Below are 24235 nucleotides of genomic sequence, written 5' to 3'. Positions count from 1 at the left end.
AAGCCGGGAAATTTCTACTTGTTCCCCTCGATTCCTTGCTGCTTCTGCACCTTCGTGCTCCTCCTGGGCTTCCCCAGCCACCCCCATCTCTGGGAACCGCCGCGACTCGGGAGAGCGCATCCCCAGCCTCCTGCGTCTGGCTAGAGAAAGGGTTTCCTCTTTTCTGCAGGAACGCTAAACTCAGGGTGTGCTCCCGCGCTTTCTCCTGCTCCGGGCTTCCCAAGCTCTCAGCCTCCACATACATGCAACAAACGTCTCAAAGAGATGGACTAGTTTGTGCTGAGAGGGAGAGTCAAATACTTTTCTTTCTTTCTTTCTTTTTTTTTTTAATTATTATTGCCCTAATGACTTTTTTTGCTGGGGCAGACTTTTAAAAAATTTCTAAATAAAAGTATATGCAAGTGTCAAAATGATCTAATAATGCTTGAGTAGTGGACTAAATACTAAATATAACACTTCCTAGACTAAGAGATCACGTCATTGGAATGGAGATTATCAAATTGATAGTTTGCTTTCGTCTGAAATGTTACATAGTTGGGAAATCATTTTAACTCCAGTTAGAATGGAGCCCCCAGGGCTTCTATTCTTTCAGTTGTCAGTTGTCTCATCTGTTGAATATATTTCTGTGCTATTTGTCTTTGCAGCACTCGCACCTCTGAAGAGGTTACTATGTTTCAAGAATTTTACAAGTTATCATATCTTGTATATAGCATATACAAGTTATCAGATACTATATAAATTAGACCTACGTTTAGCTCTAATATTTTTGAATTTGAAAAATTCAACAACCAAAAACTTTTATGTTCTTTTAAAAACATAAGGATAGTTAACGTTCTATAGCCTGCAGGACTGGTTGAAGATTAATAAAATATTTTAGGTTCTTTCCTTGTAATAAATGATTTTTATCCACTTTGGAAATTTTTGTTAATAAGATACTGCTAACTACTTTACTGAAGAGGGAATATTTTTGTCAGGATAAAGAAACAAGAGATATTTAGGAGTACTGTATGTAGAAAAAATAAAAATCACATTATGAAAGATGATTCTGTGAAAGATGATTATTTATGGAAGTGTGAAGCCTCTAGCTTATTCATCTCATTAACTTCAAACCCTAAGAAACCAATTTGGAAAGCCAGAGCAATTCCTGGGATTGGTCTAACTAGAACTTTAGCACTCAAGAAACCCTGTATATGATATGAGATGTTCAGAAAATGATGTTTTCTAATACCTTTTGTCCTTTATTTATTCTTCATGCACAAACTAGTTGAGAATCATTAGGAATCAAGAAAGAAGTTAACTTTTTATAAAAACATTGTTTGGTGTATGCCTCTCTGCAAGGGTCTAGCCTAGGCCTCCCATTTCCTCATCAGCTAACTGACAACCTCAACAGTATGGAACATTTTGCCTTCAAAATTCCATCTTCTTCTCTGTGTTTAAAAAATAGAAGTGTTTAACAAACCTTTATGTAAAACCTCCTTCACTCTCTATGAGCACTTTGATTTATCAAGAATAGTACAACTAGACATTTTGCAAGTCACATAAGTAATTACCGGGTCATTTTTTTCTATCATTAGCATAGCCTGCTTAAGTGTGAAACTGAGAGACTTTCATGTTGTTTTGTTGATGACGTTTCATGGCCTCTTTTGGGGTTTTCTTCATAAAGATATTAGAGTGGCTTGCCATTTCTTTCTCCAGGTTATTTTATAGATGAGGGCCTAAGTCAGTCATGATTAAGTGATTTGTCCAGGGTCACACAGCTAGTAAGTGTCTGAGGTGGTATTTGTACTGAGGTCTTCTGACTCCAAGCTCTATCCCCTCTATCCATTTAACTGCCTTGGAGATTTTCATACATCTATTTAATGGTGGTGAGGGTAAAGGGACTTCTAAAATTCCTGTTGTATAAACTACAAAACATATGATGGACTTTCTTCAACATTTCATCCATACCATGACATGACATGGCATGACAGCATTTAGTCATCAGATGATTTATTCTGTTTAGCTAATTTTTTTTAAAAAGAAACTTTTGATGGACATGGTTCTTTTCAACAATGAGATGAGCCAAGCCACTTCCAAAGATCTTATGATCCAGAGAGCCATCTACATCCAGATAGAGGACTGTGGGAACTGAGTGTGGATCACAACATAGCATTTTCACTCTTTTTGTTGTTGTTTTCTTGTATTTTATTTTCCTTCTCATTTTTTCTTTTTGATTTGATTTTTCTCATGCAGCAAGATAATTGTATAAATATGTATGCATATATTGGATTTATCATATATATTTACCATGTTTAACATATATATCGGATTACTTGCCATCTAGGGGAAGGGATGGGGGAAAAGCGGGGGAAAACTGAAACACAAAGTTTTCCAAAAGTTAATGTTGAAAAATTATTGATGCATATGTTTTGAAAGTTTAAAAGCTTTAATAAAAATATTTTTAAAAGAAACTTTTTAAAGAAACTTCATTTAAATTGCATACTTTATGCAATATGGATAGCCCCCCAACCCATCTATACTTTTCTGTCATGCTATGGGACTTTTTATCTTTCCATGAATCATCCCCAGAGGATCTACCTAACATTCTGGAGATATTTCCTTTGTTGTTTTGATATTTCGTGAGTAAAAGTATGACCTGCCCTTTTCCAGACATACACAACCCCATTTCCTTTTCTCTTTATGTGTGTCCCATAGTATCTTCTATGGTACTTCAGATTTAGTCATTGTTGATATATATGTCCTATCCATGACCATCATACAGAAAAAGACTTTTTGTTGCCTTTTGTATCACCAGCATTTTTTTTTCCCCATTTCTGGTGTAGTGCTGTGCTATGATTTACATCATAAGAAAAGGTAACTATATGATGACTGAAAGTTTTCTCCTAAGTGATCTATAATCTATAGTGTGATCTAAATGATCTATAAAAATCTATATTCCTTTTTAGCTTTTGGAATGGAAAACATTTTAGAAAAATGAAACTGCTTTGAAATCTCTCAATAGTGCCCATCCCCATCTCCTCCTATTTAATCCTAGGCTTACCTACTTCTTTGCCTTTTTTGAAATACCTATTCTGGTTCATTTCGGTTATTTTATTATGTTAGCTCTTCTTCTTTGATAACATATCTCAATATTCTCTTCCTGCAGTGAAAAGGTACTTGAAAAATATCACTGGATTATTTTTATTTTCCTAATTGCATTTTATTTCTGTATATTAGATTGTACTTGTATGTGTCTAAGAGTAAGAAATATTTTCACAGGTTTTAGAGTTGGAAAGAACCTTAGAGATCATCTAGTCTATTCCTCTCATTCTATAGATGAAGGCTTCAGACTTGAAGAAATTATAATTTGCTCCAAGTCATAAAGTGATAACCAGTCAGGTCTCTTGATTACCAATACAATGTTATTCATCCATTCATGTTATTCATCCATTCTCCCATAATTAATTTATCTTTATTTCAGACATTTGGCATGATTTTGGCTTCAAAGATCAAATTTTGAAAATGAATCTGGTAATTCTATTAAGATTTGAAATAGAATATAATGCTATTATGTTTAGGAGAAGAAGGGATAGTCTACCTCTCAGATCTGTGGAGAAGGAAGGAATTTATGTCCAAAGAAGAATTAGAAAATGCAAAATGGATAATTTTGATTAAATTAAAAACTTTTTATATAACCAAAGCAGACAAGAAGCAGAAACCTGGGGGAAATTATTATATCCAAGGGTTCGAATAAAGGTTTCATTTCTTTTTTATTTTTTTATTTTTTTATTTTTTATTTTTTAATTTAATAGCCTTTTATTTACAGGATTTATACATGGGTAACTTTACAGCATTAACAATTGCCAAATAAAGGTTTCATTTCTAAAGTATATAGAGAATTGACTCAAATTTATAAGAGTACAAACTATTCTCCTGCTGATAAATGGTCAAAAGATATGAACAGACAATTTTCAGATGGAGAAATTAAAACCATTTCTAGTCATAATGCTACTGTGACTTTAAACAAAATGTTTTTATACTTTAAGCAAAAAGTTTTGTTTTACTGAATGTTCAGTTGCAGTAAAAATGATTTAATCAAATAAGTGCAAGAAGTTTGCACTGAAGAAAAACACAAATGTAATTAGAAAAAAAGTTTTGAAAAATACCCTACTTTATTAGACAGGCTTGAAGTAAGAATAAAGTTGTCAGTAGTGTCAACATAGTCCCATCTTATGAACTGATTTTATTTCAGTTACTCCAGATACTGGGATATGATCAGGAAGGTAAAGAAATCTGCCTAAAAATCTGGTCTAGTTATATAATAGTTATTTTGGAATATAAAATTGAATTCCAGAAAGTTAAATTAGTTTCATGGATTTTGTTTCCTTTGTTAGAAGCACTAGACTGAATTAAACCAATTTCATTTTCCCATGTGTCTCTCATGAGTAGATCCATACTTCCCACCAATTTTCAGAATTAAACTGAATCTCCTAAGATAGCTGTAGAACATTCTTCTTCCCTTTATTTTGGTTTCAGGGTCACATTAAGAAGTACTTGCAAAGAAAGTACTTTGCAAAGTATCTCTTTCTGCTTGCCCTGATGGAGACTGCAGACTTCATAAGCCCTGAAAAGGTATGGCTTCTGCTCAACTATTAAAAGATATATACAGCCTGATCATAAACCTAACCCCAGAGGCAACATTTACAAACTGAAAAAAAAATGTAGATGGAACATGGACTGAAGATTTCACATCTACCGGGTAGGGAGAGCAGGGTGAATTTGTAAAGACTTATGTAACATTTACATATTATTTTTTTCTTGTAGTAACCTGAATAGTAATATTCAGGATGTGATAGAATCTTCCAAGACTTATCAAACCTATTAATAACTCCTGCACATTTCTGGCAACATGGATGAACACAAATGATACTGCCAGAAAGGAATCTAAGATAGTGTCTTGTAATGGGATTTGGATTTCTGGGTCTATCTTAAAACTATAAATACAATGGAATGTGGAGTACACCTAACAAAGGCTAACAAGGAAAATATATTTTCCTACCAATATATCCAGAAGGCTTTACATTAACAAAGAAAAGGAAAAACAGAAAGGGAAAAAATTATCTACCAAATTTCATGCCATAATGAATGCCTATCGTGTAAGAAGACAACAATAGAGATGCCTGGAAATTCACAGATGACAAAACCCAGGAAAGGAGTAAAAAAATAAAACTTATACATCTTTAGAAGTTTATTCACAAATGTGTAAAGTAACAAACAAAGAGAAATAATGGTCCTAATGGAATGAGGCAAATTTGACTATCACTGAAACTTAATGGAATGGGACTCCTTTCTGAAATGTTATTCTGGAATTGAGTACGGGTATGACTTGTGCTTTGCTTTATTGCACTTCATAGATATTTCTGAGTTTATTTGTTTTACAAGTTGGTTTGTGGCAACTGTGTCAAGCAAGTCTATCAGCATCATTTTCCCAACAACATGTGCTTACATCATGTTCCTGTGGTAATTTTCTCACAGTATTTCAAACTTTTTTTATTATGATGTTATGGTGATCTGTGATTAGTGGTTTTTGATGCTGTTTTGGGACACCATGAATGATACTCATAGAAGAAGAGGAGCTTAATTGATAAATGTGTATTCTGACTGCTCTGTGGACCTCTCATTCCCCACTTCTCTCCCTTTCCTCTGGATTCCCTATTCTCTGAGACACAACAATATTAAAAGTAGGCCAATAATAACCCAATAGTGGCTTCTAAGTATTCCAGTAAAAGTCAATTGAGGGGAGGGGGGGAAATGGGTAGGTGGTACAGTGGTTAGAGCACCAGCCCTGAAGTCATGAGGATCTGAGTTCAAATCTGGCCTTGGACACTTAACACTTTCTAGTTGTGTGACCCTGGGCAAGTCACTTAACCCTAATTGCCTCAGGAAAAAAAAAAAAAAAGAAAGTCAATTGATGGGACAAGTTTCATTGTTGCCTTATTTTAATAAATTGTCATAACCACCCCAACCTTCATCAACAACTATTCTGATCAGTCAGCAGTCATCAATTGAAGGCAAGACTCTCCATCAGCAAAAAGATTATGACTCACTGAATGTTCAGATGATGATTAGCATTTTTTAGCAAGAAATTATTTTAATTATGGTATATCTTTTTTTTTAAAGACATAATACTACTATCACAAACTTAACAGACTATAGCATAGTATAAACATACCTTTTAGAAACACTAGGAAATTGAAAACATTTCTATGACTCATTTTATTACAACACTTTTTTTTGTAGTAGTCTGGAACTGAACCCATAGTATTTGTGAAGCATTCCTGTAATTACTCAAAAGCAACAAAAGATTCTATCTACATTTTCAGAATTGTGTTCAGTTTTCAGCTCAACATTTTAGGAAGAATACTGATAAACTAAAGAGTTTTTGAAGGAGGATGAGCTGGATGATAAAGGTATGAGAACTGATTGAAGGTCTGAGGATGTTTAGATTAAAGAAGAGAATATGCTAGGGATCATGTTAAAGTTAACTTCAAATCCTTTAAGAGCTAATATATGAAAGTAATTACATTTGCTCTCTTTAACCCAAAGATTTAAGCAACAGGTAAAGTTACGGAGAAGTAGATTTAGAGTAAATGTAGAAAAAACAAAAACTTCCTAAGCAAGCTATCTCAAAGTGCTATGGACTAGTTCCAGAAGTAATAGGTTACTTCCTCATATAAATTTTTAAATAAAGCCTGAATAATTGTAGCTCTGAAATGTTGTAGAAGGGATTCTGGATAAGTTACAAGGTCTTTGAGATCTCTTCCAACTCTAGGATAAATATGTACGCTTGGGACTTTTGAAGATTTGATATGTTCTAGAAGAGACAAAAGAAAGAAATTCTAGACCAGCAATTGCCATTTAACATTCCTTAGCATGCTATAAGGGTGGTAGAAAGAGCACTGGATTTTGGAATTAAAAGACCTGGACTAGAAATTTAATTATTCTTTCCCCTACTAGCTCTCAAAGTTGAAGATGACTTTATTACTTTATTACTTATTGTTTAACCCTGGCCATGTAACTTACTATCATTAGTCCTTTGTTTTTTTTTCTCGATAATTTGACTGCATTAAATAATCCCAAGTCCCTTCTAATTCTTTTTTTTTTTTTTTCCTTTTTTAGGTCATACATGTACATTACTTTTTTATATTTTTCTGTATGAGTAAAGTTGGGAGAGAAAAATCAGAACAAAAAGGAAAAACCATGAGAAAGGAGGGGAAAAGGTAAATATAGTGTGTGTTAATCCACATTCAGTCTCCACAGGTTTCTCTCTGGATGCAGATAGCATTTTCCACCCAAAGCTTATTGGAATTGCCTTGAGTCACTGAATTGCTGAGAACCAAGTCCATCATAGTTGATTATCACACAATCTTGTTGTTCCTGTGTACAATGTTTTCCTGGTTCTGCTTACTTCACTCAGCTTCAGTTCATGTAAGTCTTTTGAGGCTTTTCTGAAATCGGAACAATATAGAACAATAATATTCCATTACCTTCCTATGTTACAATTTATTCAGCCATTCCCCAATGGGGAATTCTTTGCCACCACAAAAATGGCTGCTACAAATATTTTGCACAATTTATAAAGTTCTTTTCCCTTTTTATGATCTCTTTGGGATACAAACCCAATAGTAGTCCCTTGTAATTCTTAAATCCTGTAAGACCATATGTTTGTGCAGCAATTGCTCTGCCTTGTCAAATATAACATAATGTCAGCTTATTGTTGAATAAATGTATATGACCCAAAGTCTAAAGCTTATCAGAGAGATCAATGCTGGTACAAAGATATTTGTGTTTCTTTTAGACCTTTTTAATTAGTTAGCACTCTTAATTATTTGAATCAAAATCAAGATTTAAATGGGGAAGATTTGAATGGAGAAAAAAAAAACATTAAACTTCTAGTTTGGACTGAGTGACTCAGATTTGTTTTCTCTTCTCACTCATGTACTGACCTCTATAATCCTATAATGTAACATTTGAAATTGACCAGACCATTGCTTTGCTGCTTAAAGAATTTCAAACCTATATTTGAAACACTGCATTTACTGTGTTCAATTTTATAACTATCTTAAGTTGTAAGTAATACTATTTGTCTTAACATGCTATTCTTTAATATTAAACACATTCAGATGAGTGACAAATATTTTAGGTTTAGCTTCAAATTGGGAGGCATTAGTTTTATTTTCTTTTACTTTTTATTGATGCCTTTTTTATACCACTTTAATTTCTAAATATATGTCTTCTATCTTTTTTTTTTTTTTTAGTAAAGAATAGGAGGAGAAAATCAGTTAACCAAAACTAACATACATATAAACTTGATTGACTAAAACTAATCAATATATCACAAGACTAATAGCATATGCAGTATTCCATACCTAAAGTCACCCAAAAAGAGAGGAAAGGTACATTTTCTCATCTTTCCTTGGCCAAAGCTTGACCATTATAATTACACAGCATTAAGTTTCATTTTATTACTTTCTAATTGGTGATTTTGGTTATATTCTATATGTCCTGGTTCTGCTTCATTTTCCATCAATTCCTACAAGTCTTCCTATTTTTTCCTGTACTCCTCATGGTCATCAGCTTTTGTTTTAATATTAAGATTTCATTACATATATGTGCCATGATTTGTTCAGCCATTCTCCAATTGAAGGACATTATTTTGTTTTCAACTTGATGCTATTAAGCATGCTGCTATGAAGTGTATATGATACTTTTCTATCTTTAACTTCCTTGGGATCAATGGATATAGACATTTTACTCACTTCATGTTTTAACATAATTTCAAATCATTTTCCAAAATAATTTCACCAGTTCATAGCTCTATCAAGTGTGGTGGAGATAAAGGGGAATCAGTTTTAAGTAAAAAAAGAGAAACATTCAAGAATTTTATTGGTAATTTAGTGATTATATGTATGTTCTAATGGTAATGACTTTGAGTTGATACCAAACTCAAAGGGGGTAGTAGCAGATTGCAACTGGAATGGAAGGTGCATTGGACCTAGACTTAGGAGACTTGGGTTTAAGTCCTTCCTATGCCACTTACCAGGCATTTTTTTCTGGTCTATAAATTTGTAAATCATCAGAAAAAATATATCTGCGCTACCTATCTGATTGAATTGTTCAGAGGAAGATGTTTTGTAACTTTTAAAGTATCGTATCAATGTTAGAAGGACAAAGGATAGTCTCTCAGATCTGTGGAGAAGGAAGGAATTTGTGGTCAAAGAAGAACTAGAGTACATTTTGGAATGCAAAATGGTTAATTTAGATTATATTAAGTTTAAAAAAATATTTGTACAAACAAAACCAATATTTTGAAGGGAAGCAGTAAACTGGGGAAAAAATTTTACATCCAAGGATTCTGATAAAAGCTTCATTTCTAAAATATATAGAGAATTGACTCTAATTTATAAGAATTCAATCTATTCTCCAATCGATAAATGGCCAAAGTATGAACAGACAATTTTCAGATTGGGTGAGATAACAGGAAAAGATAATAATGAATGTTGGAAGGGATGTGGGAAAACTGGATACTAATCCATTGTTGATGGAGTTATGAACTAATCCAATCATTCTGTAGAGCAATATGGAACTAAGTCCAAAGGGCTACCAAACTGTGCATACCCTTTGATCCAGCAGTGTCTCTGCTGGGCCTATATCGCAAAGAGATAATGAAAAATGGAAAAGGACCCACATGTGCAAAAATGTTTGTAACAGTCCTTTTTGTAATGGCAAGGAATTGTAAACTGAGTAGAAGCTTTACAAAACAAAAGAAAAGAATAAAGATCACGTGTGGAGGTTGGATTTGAATCAAGTCTATACTGACTCCAGGTTCAGTGTTCTATCTACTATGCCATTAGCTGCTTCATGGGAGTGTTTGTAGGCAAATATTTTATCCTTAATTAATTTCTAAGGTCACTGAGAACAGAGAATGCCTCTTATATTTCCTTTTATTCACTAACATCCAATGAGCTCCACAGATATTTATAAATTGATATAATTATATTTGTAAAGTACATTTAATAAAATATTCTTAATTGAAATATTCAAGGATATAAGGAAAACATTGTCAAAAGCAGTAAATACCATTTAATCATTAGATACAGATAGTATATTAATGTTACTTATAAGTAGTTACATGCTATCAAGGGTCTTTTGATCTTTCTGATCTTTGCCACAGTTGTCAATTTCTCGTATAGACTTTGTAACAGAATATTTGGAGGAATTAAGATGGGAGCAAGGTAGACATGATGGTAGAAAAGTAATGTTGGTGAGGGATTAATTCACCTGTTGCTGACTTGAATGGGGTATTACCTGAACTGGAAAATGGGACTTTGATTGTAATAGTAATAATAATAATGATAGAAATAGTAGTGGTAGTGATGGGATAGTACTGGTGCTGGTGACAGTAGTAGTAATAGTAGTAGTATTTTTGTAGTAGTAGTAGTAGTAGTAGTAGTAGTAGTAGATCTTTGCTCACAGTAACCCTGTGAGATAGACATATAGGAGGGAGGGGTGTACAATTTATATTGCTTTACATGTGCATGTGATCCATGCTTGGTATGATCATTCTTACCTCCATGTCTTTCCCTATTCTGTGCCCTTGCCTGACCAGCCCTTTTCTCTCTTTTTAACCTACCTTTTTCTTCAGGGTCAAGTCCTACTTCTTTCAAGAAGAAATGTGTTTTCCCTTGCCTTTTCATAAATCAGCATTAATCTCTCTTTCCTTAAAATTCTTTTAATATTTATTACCCATACCACACAAGTTAGTACTTATGTAGTACTTTCTCAGGCTTAATATTCCAAACTCTACTCATATTGGCAGGCTGGAATTCCAGAGAGTGGTTGCCTACTTTGCTCTTCAGGATTCTAGAGATATCCCTGAGAAGCATAGGTTTTTCCTACAGCAAAATCATTTCTCCTTAAGTCTGGGACTTACTCTCTCACAATTACACGCAGGTTCTCTGGGACTTGAAAGCATGTGTTAAAAGGGATAATTCAGAATCCTTGGTTAGGGAAGTGATTTTGTTTTCCTTCTTGGAATCCTCATTAACTTTTCCTAGGTGTAACTTTCTACAAGGCTTTGAAAGTCAATGTCCTTGTAGACACCTAGACATGCATTTCCTTTATAGGTCTCATCTGTCTTCAGGTCTTCTTCTCTGCCCCAGTGAAGGTGTTGACATTAGCCAATGCTTCTTTGGGGAAATACTGATACCAAGATTGTCCTCTGGTCATTGGCAATGGAAATAGGAAGGAGATAGAATTACTTAACCCTCCCCTTCAGCTGGACAATTCCTTTGATTACCATTAAACTAGCCACATTATGGAATGCTTCTGTTGGAATTTTCAATTATGACCTGGTTTGCTATTATATATGCAAACCCAAAGAAGAATTTGGTTCTTTTAGCTAATCCTAATATTTTTTCTTTGTGGAGTCATCTGATTTTAACCTATGATGAAAATACCAAGCTTTTAAAAGACCTAATTTACAGTTTTGTTTGATTCAGTAGCTATGCATAGCTCTTCTGTGATGAGATTATTACAATGGTGGTATGGACCACTCATTTAGCACTTGATAATGTACTGTCTTGTTTCATTGTCTAATTGTCCTTGTGTGTAATCCTTGCCTTCTCCAGCTGATTTTATTCTCCTGAGTAATGGATTGGGGGGGAGGGGAGAGGACTCAAGTTTTACATACTTTTCTTAAATACTTCACAGCACAGAATATGTTCAAGACTGTACATAGGAATAATGGACAAATGGGACCTCAGAAATAGTTATGGGGTATGTAAAATTTTATGTGACCCAGGGAGGGGGAGGGATTTGCCCCTGGAGTCTATTCTCAAATGGGATGAATATTCCCAAATTCAAATATGTACACAATAAATAGTTGATTAACTGGTACCTAATTGTAAACTCAAACCTGGGATCCTTAGGCATCCAAAAAATTATTTTAGAGACTTAAGTTTAGGATTCAAATATAGAATAATGGAATATGTATGAGAAGAAACCGGTGTGTTTTCTTCTATGATGATAAGGATTTTAAGTGTGATACTTTTAAAAAGTATTTCACCTAACCTGTTTACTTTACATATGAGAAAATTGAAGTCCTAGAGTTTAGACTTCTCTAAAGTCACATAGTTAATGTTATGTAGTGAGAATTTGAACTTGGATCTATTTCCCTTTCCAACTTCTCTGTTTCCCTTCTTCCCTACTCCAAGTAGTTATCAAAATACAGTTTTATATGGCTAACTACAATCTCCCCTATCATTTCAAGATACTAATTAAGTCAAGTATGGAGACATTTACATTCTTAAGCTTAAATTCTTTAAAATTTAAATTGCTTTCCATAAGTTGTGCTCTACAATCTGTGTAACTACTTAAAGTGGCCAAATGTCCTTGCTAATTACTGATGTCCAGTCCACACAGTGGTCTAATTGGAAGCTTTTGGAGATTGGGAAGCTTTTGGAGATTGTCAGTGATTTTTGTTAGCTCAGGTCATTGTTTCACAAGCGCAGAGTAAGGTTAAGCAGTGTTTGGTTGCATTGCTACAAACTGCTAAAGATATTTACCATACTAAGTAGCTAAAAGAATTTTGTTTTAGTATGAAGTAGCAAATCTAATTACAGTAAGCCTTATAGCAGTTTAATTAAAAGTACATTTAAGAATTAGCTATCCTACCTTACAAGTTCCAAGTTCCTCCCAATCATAGTTTTTATTTAAATATGATGATAGATAAAACAATCCATAAAATAAAAATTAAATTAAATAGTAGTGGGAAAAATGAACTTAAAGCAAAAATTGAGGAACAGAGAAAAGCACAAAGGACAAGGAAAGCAAACAGAAACAAGCTAGAGCTCTAGAAACTGAACCAGACTTAGGAAAACAGAACTGAAACCTAAGAGGCAGAAGATGAAATGAAAGTAAAACTTTCCCATATATTTTTATTAGTAGAAGACTATGGTAGAGGAGCATGAAGAGCTCAGTACAAAACGAGAGGTACAATAGAATGATTGCCTTATTCAAACTTTTCTTCTTTTGGTTTGTCCTTGATATAAAATGATAAACAGTAAAGTGAACATTATTTCTTGCATTCTTTCCTATTCAATACACAGAGGACAGAGGACAGAAAAAGCACTGTATAGGATGTCCAACCAAAGAGATACCCCACTTTTAAAGAATATTTTATTTACCACTGACTCACAAGTATATAATCTTGCATCTTCCCTTAGAACTTCTACCCTCTTTTTCACAAAACCCCACATCTCAAGTTGACTTCTAAAATCTGTCTCCCACTAGGGGCTCCATTCCCAGATCTGGTTTAACAGTGGTATCCATAATTCTGTCTATCACTATTGTAGAATTCCTTTCCCTGGTGCACAAACTTCCCCTCTCTTCATCAGAGCTTTTAGAAGTTCCATTTAGGAGGATTTTTTTTATCCTCACAACCCCTACCCGCTCTGCTGTCAGCCATCAACTATATCAATGGCTATAAGAATGAGAGTGGTTCTATTTCTATTTACCAGTGATGGGGCAGAAGTAAGAAAAAATGTCCCATTCTTCTGGGAGGATGGAAGAAGGCGTATTCCTGGTGTTCCAAACTGCAACTCAGAATTCAAGTTAAGCTCTGTAACAATATCTACATTTCAGCAGATGTAACAATACCAATACTGTGGATTGTCCTGGGAATATAACCATCATTTATAATATTGTTCCTCATGCCTGCCTCAAAAAGAGCAATGAAGCCCATTCTATGACCTATATATATTATTGAAGTATTAGAATCCTTGCTCAAGCTAGATTCTGTTCCACTACCCTCCCCATTATTCTAGATGGATCATGGGAATGGATCTGAGACATGGGGCAGCCAAGTAATCCATGGAGCTTGAAAACATCTTTTGGAATGTGGTATTATGGGATACCAAACTGAGACTAGAAGTGAAGGTAGATCAGTAGTGAAATTGTCTAACTTCCTGAGCAAAAACAGACAGAAAGGCAAGTTATATGAATACTTAGTAGATATGATCTAAGTCCTAGATGTCAGAGTCCAGAAAGAACCAAAGGCAAAGAGGGCATATCTGTACTTCATGAAAACATTAAGGAATCTGCAATACCCTAGGGAGAAGTCAGCAGGATTGATAATTGGATCAGCAAAATAGGAGAAAGGGCTAGTCAAAGGAAAAATATGAGCTTGAATATGAGCTTGAACAAAAACTCATCAGTTTGTCATGCTCAGTAGGTGAAAAAATACCTGAAGGCTTTTTAGGTGTGTGTGTGTGTGTGTGTGTGTGTGTGTGTGTGTGTGTGTAGTGTGGTGTGTAGCTACATCCTTAATTTTTAGCTTCTTAAATTCAGGGATTGTCTTACTTTTGCTTTTGTATGCTCAGCACTGTAATTGCTGTATGGTTAGTGCTTCATGAATGCTTTTTCACTTAAAGCAACAGAAGTCACAGCAGTGGCCAACAGGAAACGGGTATGAGAAATGTTTTCTCTTTACACTCACTCAGGTTCTACTATATAGCAGGTTAGTGTACTTAGTTGATAGAGGGTTAGACCTGGATCCAGGAAGAAATGAGTTCAAAAGCTCAAACCCTTATGAGCTATGTACCCCGACTGTGTAAGTAACTTAAACTATCTTAGCCTCAGTTTCTTCATCTATATAATGAGGATAATAATAGAACCTACTTCAGAGTTATAAAGATTAAATTTATAGGAGTGTATGTGTGTGTGTGCACGCACGCATTGCACCCTATAAATGCTGGCCATTATTACTATTAATAATACCATTAATCAATTGCAAAGGATAATACTATTTTATGAGTGTAAGCAAGAATTTTAAAAAAATTTTTTATTGTAACTTTTTATTGACAGAACATATGCCTGGGTAATTTTTTTACAACATTATCCCTTGCACTCACTTCTGTTCTGACTGTTTTCCTCCCTCCCTTCACCCCCTCCCCTAGAGGGCAGGCAGTCTTATACATGTTAAATATGTTATAGTATATCCTAGATACAATATATGTGTGCAGAACTGAACAGTTCTCTTGTTGCACAGGAAGAATTGGATTCAGAAGGTAAAAATAGTGTGGGAAGAAAAACAGAAATGCAGTTTACACTCATTTCCCAGTGTTCTTTCTTTGGGTGTAGCTCAACTGGAACTGAATTAGATCTTCTCTTTGTCGAAGAAATACACTTCCATCAGAATACCTCCTCATAAAGTATTGTTGTTGAAGTATATAATGATCTCCTGGTTCTGCTCATTTCACTTAGTATCAGTTCATGTAATTCTCTCCCTCTCTGTATTCATCCTGATGGTCATTTCTTACAGAACAATATTATTCCATAACATTCATATACCACAATTTACCCAACCATTCTCCAATTGATGGGCATTCATTCATTTTCCAGTTTCTAGCCACTACAAACAGAGCTGCCACAAACATTTGAGCACGTACAGGTCCCTTTCCCTTCTTTAGTATCTCTTTGGGATATAAGCCCAGTAGTAACACTGCTGGATCAAAGGGAACGCACAGTTTGATAACTTTTGGGGCATAATTCTAGATTGCTCTCCAGAATGGTTGGATTCGTTCACAACTCCACCAACAATGTATCAGTGTCCCAGTTTTCCCGCATCCCCTCCAACATTCATTATTTTTTCCTGTCATCTTAGTCAATCTGACAGGTGTGTAGTGGTATCTCAGAGTTGTCTTAATTTGCATTTCTCTGATCAATAGTGATTTGGAACACTCTTTCATATGAGTGGAAATAGTTTCAATTTCATCATCTGAAAATTGTTCATATCCTTTGACCATTTATCAATTGGAGAATGGCTTTATTTCTTATAAATTAGAGTCAATTCTCTTTATATTTTGGAAATGAGGTCTTTATCAGAACCTTTAACTGTAAAAATGTTTTCCCAGTTTGTTGCTTCCCTTCTAATTTTGTTTGCATTAGTTTGTAAGCAAGAATTTTTTAAGGAAAAAATGCTATTATTACATGATATGTGAGAGAAAGTCATGATAGCTGGTCTAAAAATTGTAGTCAACACATTTATTCTGCTATTAACTAAGTTAAATAGAATTGTTATTTGTTGAAAAGTATAGACAGTACAAGAAGTTTGTAGATTGAAAAGACTATCTTTTTTTCAAAAAGCTAAAGATCTGTCAGAGATAATTTGTTAATATACAAATATTTCTGCAAGGAAAAAGGTTCATTTAGACAGAATCTCCTTTGCTAAACAAAATGTTGGATAAAGAATCTTAAACATATATGTACATATATATGTATGAATGGACATATAGCCACCTAAAACTGGTTCTTATCTGAGTGAATGAGTTGATTCCACATGTGTAAATTAAACTTGAGCCTGGAACTAGGAAGTACTTGGGGTGGAGATGACACAAAAGAAGGACCAATGAAAGACATCTAGGAAAATTACTTTATGTAAATGCATACATTTTTAATACCAGAAAATCCTGCTCTTGATGACACATAGGTATTGATTTTGTGATAAAGCAAATTCCTTGTGTTATGGTGAAAATGTAAAGACTCCAGTGGATAGATAACACAGAGGATATACTTTTCATATGCAACAGAAAAAAAATTTCAAAACCAGGACCCAAATACTTCCCTCCACCCCTGGCTATGGTCAAACATTTTAAAGAACCATAGTTTTATCTTATACTGTCTATACTTCAGAAGATGGTACCTCAAAATATTCATCTTAGAAACGAGTAAACATTAACAATGATAACAATACTAACTCAAAGCATTTTTTTTACAAGCATTTTTTTTTTTTTTACAAAGGTTTTTTTGTAAGGTTTTACAAAGCAGTTTTTAAAAAGCAGCCCTCTCACATGATAGGCAATAAAAGAAAAAAACTGAAATGCACATAGTTGCTATTAGAATGTGTCAATAAAGGGCAATCACAGAAATGTAAAAATTTTAAATGTTAATGTTTTTTATTACTTTTTTTTTCTCCAAAGAAAATTCTCAACTTTTTTTTTTTGTCACAGAGTTCTTTGGCAATCTGGTGAAGCCTGGGTATTCCTTCTCAGAATAATGTTTTAAAATGCATTAAATAAAAACCAAAATTACAAAAAGATACCAGTTATATTCAAATGAAATTAATTTCAAATATTTAAAATAAGTTCATGAACTCCAGATCAAGAACCCCTGTTCCAAAAAAACTGAACTCAAGATTAAGTATTCTTCAGTCATTTAGCTGTCTGTACTAATAATTTTGTATTCATTGAAAATTAAAATTTTTCTTATGAGGATGGGTCAGAAATATATAAATGATAATTGAAATGAACTGTTGCTACCTTGTTGTAGTTCTCATCCATACTTTTTTTTAAAAATGCCAAAAATCTACTTTTAATCTAATAGATTATGGATTACAGATAAATACTGCAAAGCTATTTACAAAACTGAGATTTAAATGGGAAAAAAGATATTTTTTAGAAACTTGTAGTGTTTATCAAAAAAGGGTCTTGGTCATGCTGGAGTTGAAGGAAATAGACAATTATCTTTGTGATTGAGGGAATAAAATTTACCCAAAGTTCAAAAATCTTTTAAAATCAGTTTTAGCTTTTAATTTTTAAAATCAGACTTACTAACCCTAAATCAGACTAAGCAGGTGACAAATTTGCCTGTTTGAGTCTTGTTTTTTCTTCTTTTTTCTCTGTTCAGCTTTTACTTTTACAAAACAATGAAATAGTTAAAAGATAGCAAAAGAGTGGAGGAGAAATGGGGACCAAAAATAAGCTACAAATTTAATCATCTATTGAAACTTGATTGTGCTAGTGACTTCTCTCTGAAAGAAGTTGAGCAAAGAAGGTCATGGCTAAGTGACAAGGACTGAGTCAATTTTCTCATTATCCCTTTTTACCTTAGGTTCAAAACATTTTCCCTCTTTCATTTTTCAGAATTACAGAATATCATTAAGTGGGCAAACTGAGACCCTTTAAAGACTTTAGCTTAAAAAAGCCAAGGTCTCCCATTTCATCTAGGGCCATCTCCAGTTATCCTGATCTATATCTTGCCACTGGACCCAAATGGCTCTGGAGGAGAAAGTGAGGTTTGTGACTTTGTACAGCCCTTCCTCACTTAAATCCAACTCACCTGCATGTCATAGTATGACTTTTCAGATGTCATGGTTCTGTTTGAGGATGATGGACAAAGAAAAAGAACAACATAATGGCTTTATTTTAAGGCCCTTCACCATTCCATTTGCTCCTGTATGGACTCTTTCCAGCTTGCCAAGTATCCTTTCTAATATGTACACATTCTAGATATGATCTGGCCAGGACAAAGTGATGAGGTTTAGGTTTGGGGGTTCCCTTTAGTAGGGAACCAAATGATAGGATCTAGATTTAGGGAACCAAAATGAGATTAGGGTTTCTGGTGGTCAGGGAGTTAAATGGTAAGGTCTAGTGGCAGGCTTGGGGTTCAGGGAACCAAATGGAGAGGTTTGGCTCTCCTGCAACCCCTTGGGATTTGGCGCAAGGATAGGGAGTTTTGGGGAACTCCCTTCTGGTGGCGCAGAGATTATCTGTAAAGGAATTTACAGACCCAAAAACCTGGATAAAAGAGGATTGGGAAATAGTTAGAAATCCTGACAGAGAGGCATAAAGTCTTGTTAGGGAAATAGGTGTAAAGAGAATATGACACTGGAAAAGAATATTCTAGTGGGCAGAGGCCTCCTTGGCATGGCATGGCATAGCCTAGCATGGAATAGTATGGCATGTTTGGAACCTCTGCAAAGAGAGGATTTTAGATTGGCTCTTTTGTAATAGGAGCTTTGGATATAAGCTGAAGGGGGCTCATGGGTGGAATCCCAAGTTGGCTGATCTACTTGCTGGGTTTCAGCTTGAGCTGGAATTTGAATAGAATTCAATGAGTTTCTTCAGTTAAATAGGATTGGAATTCCTTTTGCTAGGTAACAGAATGAAACTGTCTTGTTTCCCTTGGGCAGGGTCCCTCACTGAGGCAGAATTGAAGATTTTTTCCTTCAAGGAGTTTTAGAGTTTCAGGGTCCCATCTTCAAAAGGACAGCACAATTACTACCTCTGCAGTCTTGCATCCTAGGATTCTCTTAATTTGGTCTAAGATTTAATGAGATTTCACCCAGAATATTTTCAAATGAACAACTGCCCAGTCATGTCTCTTCTACTTTATCTTGATGACATTATTTTTTTTAGCCCAAGTTTAAGGACTTTATAATGAATCCTACTAAATTTCATCTTCCTAAATTCAGCCAGCATTCTTAACCTATAGATGCTTTTGTGAATTCTATCACTCATTGTTCAAGCTATCTCTTCCAGATTTTGTTCCCTGCCAATTTGCCTCTACACAGAGTAGCTAAACTAACAGTTTGCTGGGGATAGTTAATTCTCAAAGAACAAACTTGATAACTTTGTTTCCTGCATTTATTCTACTTCCTAAATCATGCCTCTTTAGATTCTAGCTTTTTATGAATTCAGTTTCTATGCTGCTTTGATTCTGGCTTCCCTATATGAATTAATAGCTTTTGTTACCTTAACCAATAGTGATTCCTAAGTAGATATGGTCTTAGTGCTAGAAAGTAAAAAAAATATATAATTTCTTGTTTAAGCTAAATCTGGTTAGAAGTTAAACATTAGAATTTGTTCAAGTCCAAGTGATTTCCTTATGACACCTAGGAATTCTTTTCCTTTAAATGGAATGTAGCTGTACAATATTTCAGAGTCTGATTCTTTTTGTACAGCAAAATAACGTTTTGGTCATGTATACTTATTGTGTATCTAATTTATATTTTAATATATTTAACATCTACTGGTCATCCTGCCATCTAGGGGAGGGGGTGGAGGGGTAAGAGGTGAAAAATTGGAACAAGAGGTTTGGCAATTGTTAATGCTGTAAAGTTACCCATGTATATATCCTGTAAATAAAAGGCTATTAAATAAAAAAAAAATTAAAAAAAAAATAAATGGAATGTAGCAATCAGGGTACATACATACTTTATATTTATCTACCTTAAATACATCTCATCATCTCATGCAGGAGACACCAAATAAAGCACATAAATATTTTTAAAAATTGTCTTAGAAAAGATATATTTATTTTTAAGGAACAACTGTTTATATGTATGCTTTTAAAAAGTGTGAGATTTCCAACTTTTTTTTATTTAAAAAGCCCATATGAAATTTATTACAGGTAAATCATACTATAGGTTGCATCTCAGAAGTCTGGCAAACTAAAGTCACATTTGAAAGGGGTGGTCCTATTTGCTAAAAAATATTTGTAGCCTTTGAGATCTATAAACAAAAGATGAGCAGCCTACCATTGGATCAACATTGCAAAGATGAACACTGCCTCAAGATTTCAGCTATGACCATTATCATCACCTTATGAAAATGTGACTTGATCATGATCCAAAGAGAAACTCTTTTCAACAGGAAGATGAATAATCATCTCTTCCCTTTGGCATATACATTGTATGTGGCCTATAGGAGTCAGGCACTTTAGATAGTTGACCTCACAGAACATATTTCCAACTGGATCAATTAACTGAGCAGAAAACTTTACATTCCAAAACCTGGGGAAAAGGTACCCCAATGCTCCAGAGAATTACAATTTCTTTTCCCTTTTCTTTTGCATCACCTGGTTGGTTTGCATAGGGAAGATTCCCTTTCGTTTTCTGACTTCCTGCAAAGAATCCTTTCACAGAAACCTCTTTCATTTAATGGAAACTGGTGAAGTCATCTACTTACTTTATAAAAGTAAATCTCAAAGAAGGGAAAAAGCCTGGTTTTGCATAAAGGAAGTTCTGAACTCAAGGCAATACAATTTAATATTAATACTGTAAACTCCAGGATAGCAAGTATCATTATTTAATTTAGGTTGGTCTATCTAAATAGCACTTAGGCTAGTTACAATCAGCACATAAGTTATGACATTCATAATAAGGAAAATTTTTTCTTCCTTTCAAAAATGAATTCAAGCTAATATAGAAGAAGCAAAGCATACTTATTCTGAGCTTATTAGTCAACCACAAATGAAAATTTTATGCTGAATATTTCTATTAAAATTTTTAGGTGTGTAACTGACCATATTGAGAATTTTATGTTCTATTTTAATGATCTTTTCTAAAAACTAATTTAGGAAAATGAATCTTCTTGGTTTCATTTTTTAATTTTTAAATTCTATTTTATTTTCAGATCCAGATTCTTACTTTCTCCAATACTTCCTTTTCCCACCCTTTAAGAAGAGGGAAAATGAAAAAAAAAATTACAAATATGAAGTCATGCAAAAAAATTCCTCATTAGCCTCTTCTTGGTTTTATGTTGCAATTATAGTCAGTGTAATAATTTTGTCAAAAGTTTTTCGCCTGATGCAAAAAAAATTTAATTAAAATGTAAGGTAAGTTAAGAAAATTTGTGAGAATTTTCATTTGAAGACCTGATAATATAAATCAACATGTTTTTTGCTTTTCACACCTACATAGTTAATTGACATTTCCAATCATGACATTTGAAAAAAATTACATAATTTTTTTTCAAATATGATTCATATTTTAAAAGCTTTTACCTTATATTAAGCATTTAGGATAGCTCTTCTTTAAAAGAACATACAATCAAAAATGAGGAAGAACAAGTGCATATGTAACTATGCTAGAGAAGAGAATAAACCACTGCTAAGAAGTTTAGCAAATAACTGAGAAATCTGAAGACTTCACTTTCATCAGGGTCCTTCCCGTTTTTTGTAAGTCAAGTTCCATAAATTTTTAAAAGTTATAGTCTTGAATTAAATTAATTGAATTGAATAAGTGGGAAAGGAAAAATGAGTCATAAGGAGTATATATTGTTTGTTTATTGTTCATTCATTCTGGAAGAGAGGAAGAAAGTCAGAGGATGAATGAGATGCTGTGTGTTTCCCTTTAAACTCAGGAAGACTTTATTTTTGCCTTTTATCTCATTTGTTGATAATCTAAACAATAAAATTTCAAATCAACATTGTATTATTGAACAAGAACAGCAATGTTAATATTTATGCGCAAAAATATGAACACAATATGTGAATTCATCATTGTTGCAGGATTCCTGACAGTGGCTATTGGTGCTTTCCTCCTTACATACTGCTTTCCATATGCCATCTGGAGACTTCCTAGTTTAGTGTTAACCATATGGTTAATGGAAATGCATAGAGGTGTCTCCCTCCAACCTCACAAAGACTCAGTGGGGAATAATGACCATATTAGGCACATGCATTCTGCACCCTGAATGAAGGAGGGAACATTAAATGGAACCCGCTTCTCCTAACTTGTCTAGGAATGAGGGCTGGAGACATTAGTTGGATAGTGTGAATCAGCAGGTCTTTAGGAAATATTCACAACAGCTAATAATGCTCTTTTGCACTAGGATAAGACTGAGGAATTGACTCAAGAAAGAACTAGAAATATATTGATAAGTCTTGAGGCATATGGTCATTCACTGCTTCATTTAATTTTGTTTTTATTATTACATTTTTATTTCAAAATGCATTCCTCCCACATTCCTTATTCAGTGGTATACCCTAATAATAAATTTAAAAAGAGAAAAAAATCAGTATGTAAAAAGTAAGTAATATATCAAGCAAATCCGATGGTATAAGAAATGTTTTATACCTAGAGTTCCCTACCTTTGGAAAGAAATGGGGGAGCTGCCTTTTCTCAACTTTCACTTAAAGGGGTTGATTTTTGCTAAAAAAAAAAAAAAAAAAAAAAAAGAATTGTGTTATTGCAAGAGGAAGCTGAACCAGTAGCAATGGGAAGCAGATGGCTATGACAACGTGGGGAGCAGATGGAGGCCATGAATGCTGGACTGAGTGGAAGTGGCAGAGTCATAGAAGAATTCCTGGACTAAGCAAAATAGAATAGCTATAGCTACAATTTGTATAGTGTCTACTATATGCCAGATACTCTGCTAAGTGCTTTATAAATATTATCTCATTTTATTTTCACAACAAGCCTGGGAGGTAGGTGCTATTGTTATGCTCATTTTGCAGTTGAGGAAACTGAGGCAGAGAGAGGTTAAATGACTTGCCTAGCCCCACACAGCTGCTAAATGACTAAGGCAGGATTTGAACTCAGATCTTCCTGACTCCAGGTCCAGCATTTTATACTCTCCACCACCTAGTTTCCTACAATATACACGTTCCAGAGTAATCCAAAGCTATAATTCAAGCCAGAACCACAGAGGCTAAAACTGAGAGCTAACCTGGCACAGCTCCGGGATGGGGTAGAACAAAATCAGATCTTTCTTGCTCTTCTTTTTTATTGTGATTCATGTTGACTGTAGAATTGGGGGATAGGATGAACTCTGAGTCCAGCAGCTCCAAATTCTTTCTCAGTTTGGAGAGCCTCAGTCCCAAAGTGGGGCTATGTGCCTAATGTGACTATGTAGACCACGGGGCAGGTGGAGTTCACTGTAGGCATGGTTTGCTTGATTTTATAGAAACTTCAAGGTTTTTCTACTTGTGGGGGTTGGGTGGATGGTCAACACCAGAATGGTGTTACAGGTTTGTGGTGACACTCTGGAAGAGGGAGGACAACCCAAGGAAAAAATTTTATTGACTTTCTATGGACTGGGATACAAATGCCTTTCATACTTATTTTTATGTAGAATTTTTATATAATATGTATGCGTGATATATAATATGTATAATAAAATATACTATAATATGATAATATAATTATAATAATGTAATAATATGGAATGTACAATACACATATAATGTGTATTTGTATAATTCATTTAACATGTAATACACAATATAGTATACTATAATGTATGATATAATTATTACATAATTATAATAATGTGTAATATATTATAATGCATAATATAATAATACAAGTATAATAAAATAAATAATCAATGATATTATATAATGCATATAATATGCATAATTCATGTATAATATATGTAATACATAATTTATACAATATAATATAATGTAATATAATAATATAATTATACATAATATATGTATGATATATAATGCATATAATATGTAATAATATGTATAATTCATTTTTAATTTGTTTTAAAAACTTTTTGAGTTCCAGATTCTCTCCCTTATCCCCATATCCAGTCCCATTAAGACAATATAGTAAGACTAAGTTGTAGAAATTCCTGTTGTATTTCTTAACTTCAGAATAAGATAAATAAAAATAAAAAAG

This window comes from Sarcophilus harrisii, chromosome 1 (assembly GCF_902635505.1).
Source record: "Sarcophilus harrisii chromosome 1, mSarHar1.11, whole genome shotgun sequence".
Lineage (NCBI taxonomy): Eukaryota > Metazoa > Chordata > Mammalia > Dasyuromorphia > Dasyuridae > Sarcophilus > Sarcophilus harrisii.
Note: the sequence above shows the minus strand (reverse complement) of the source record.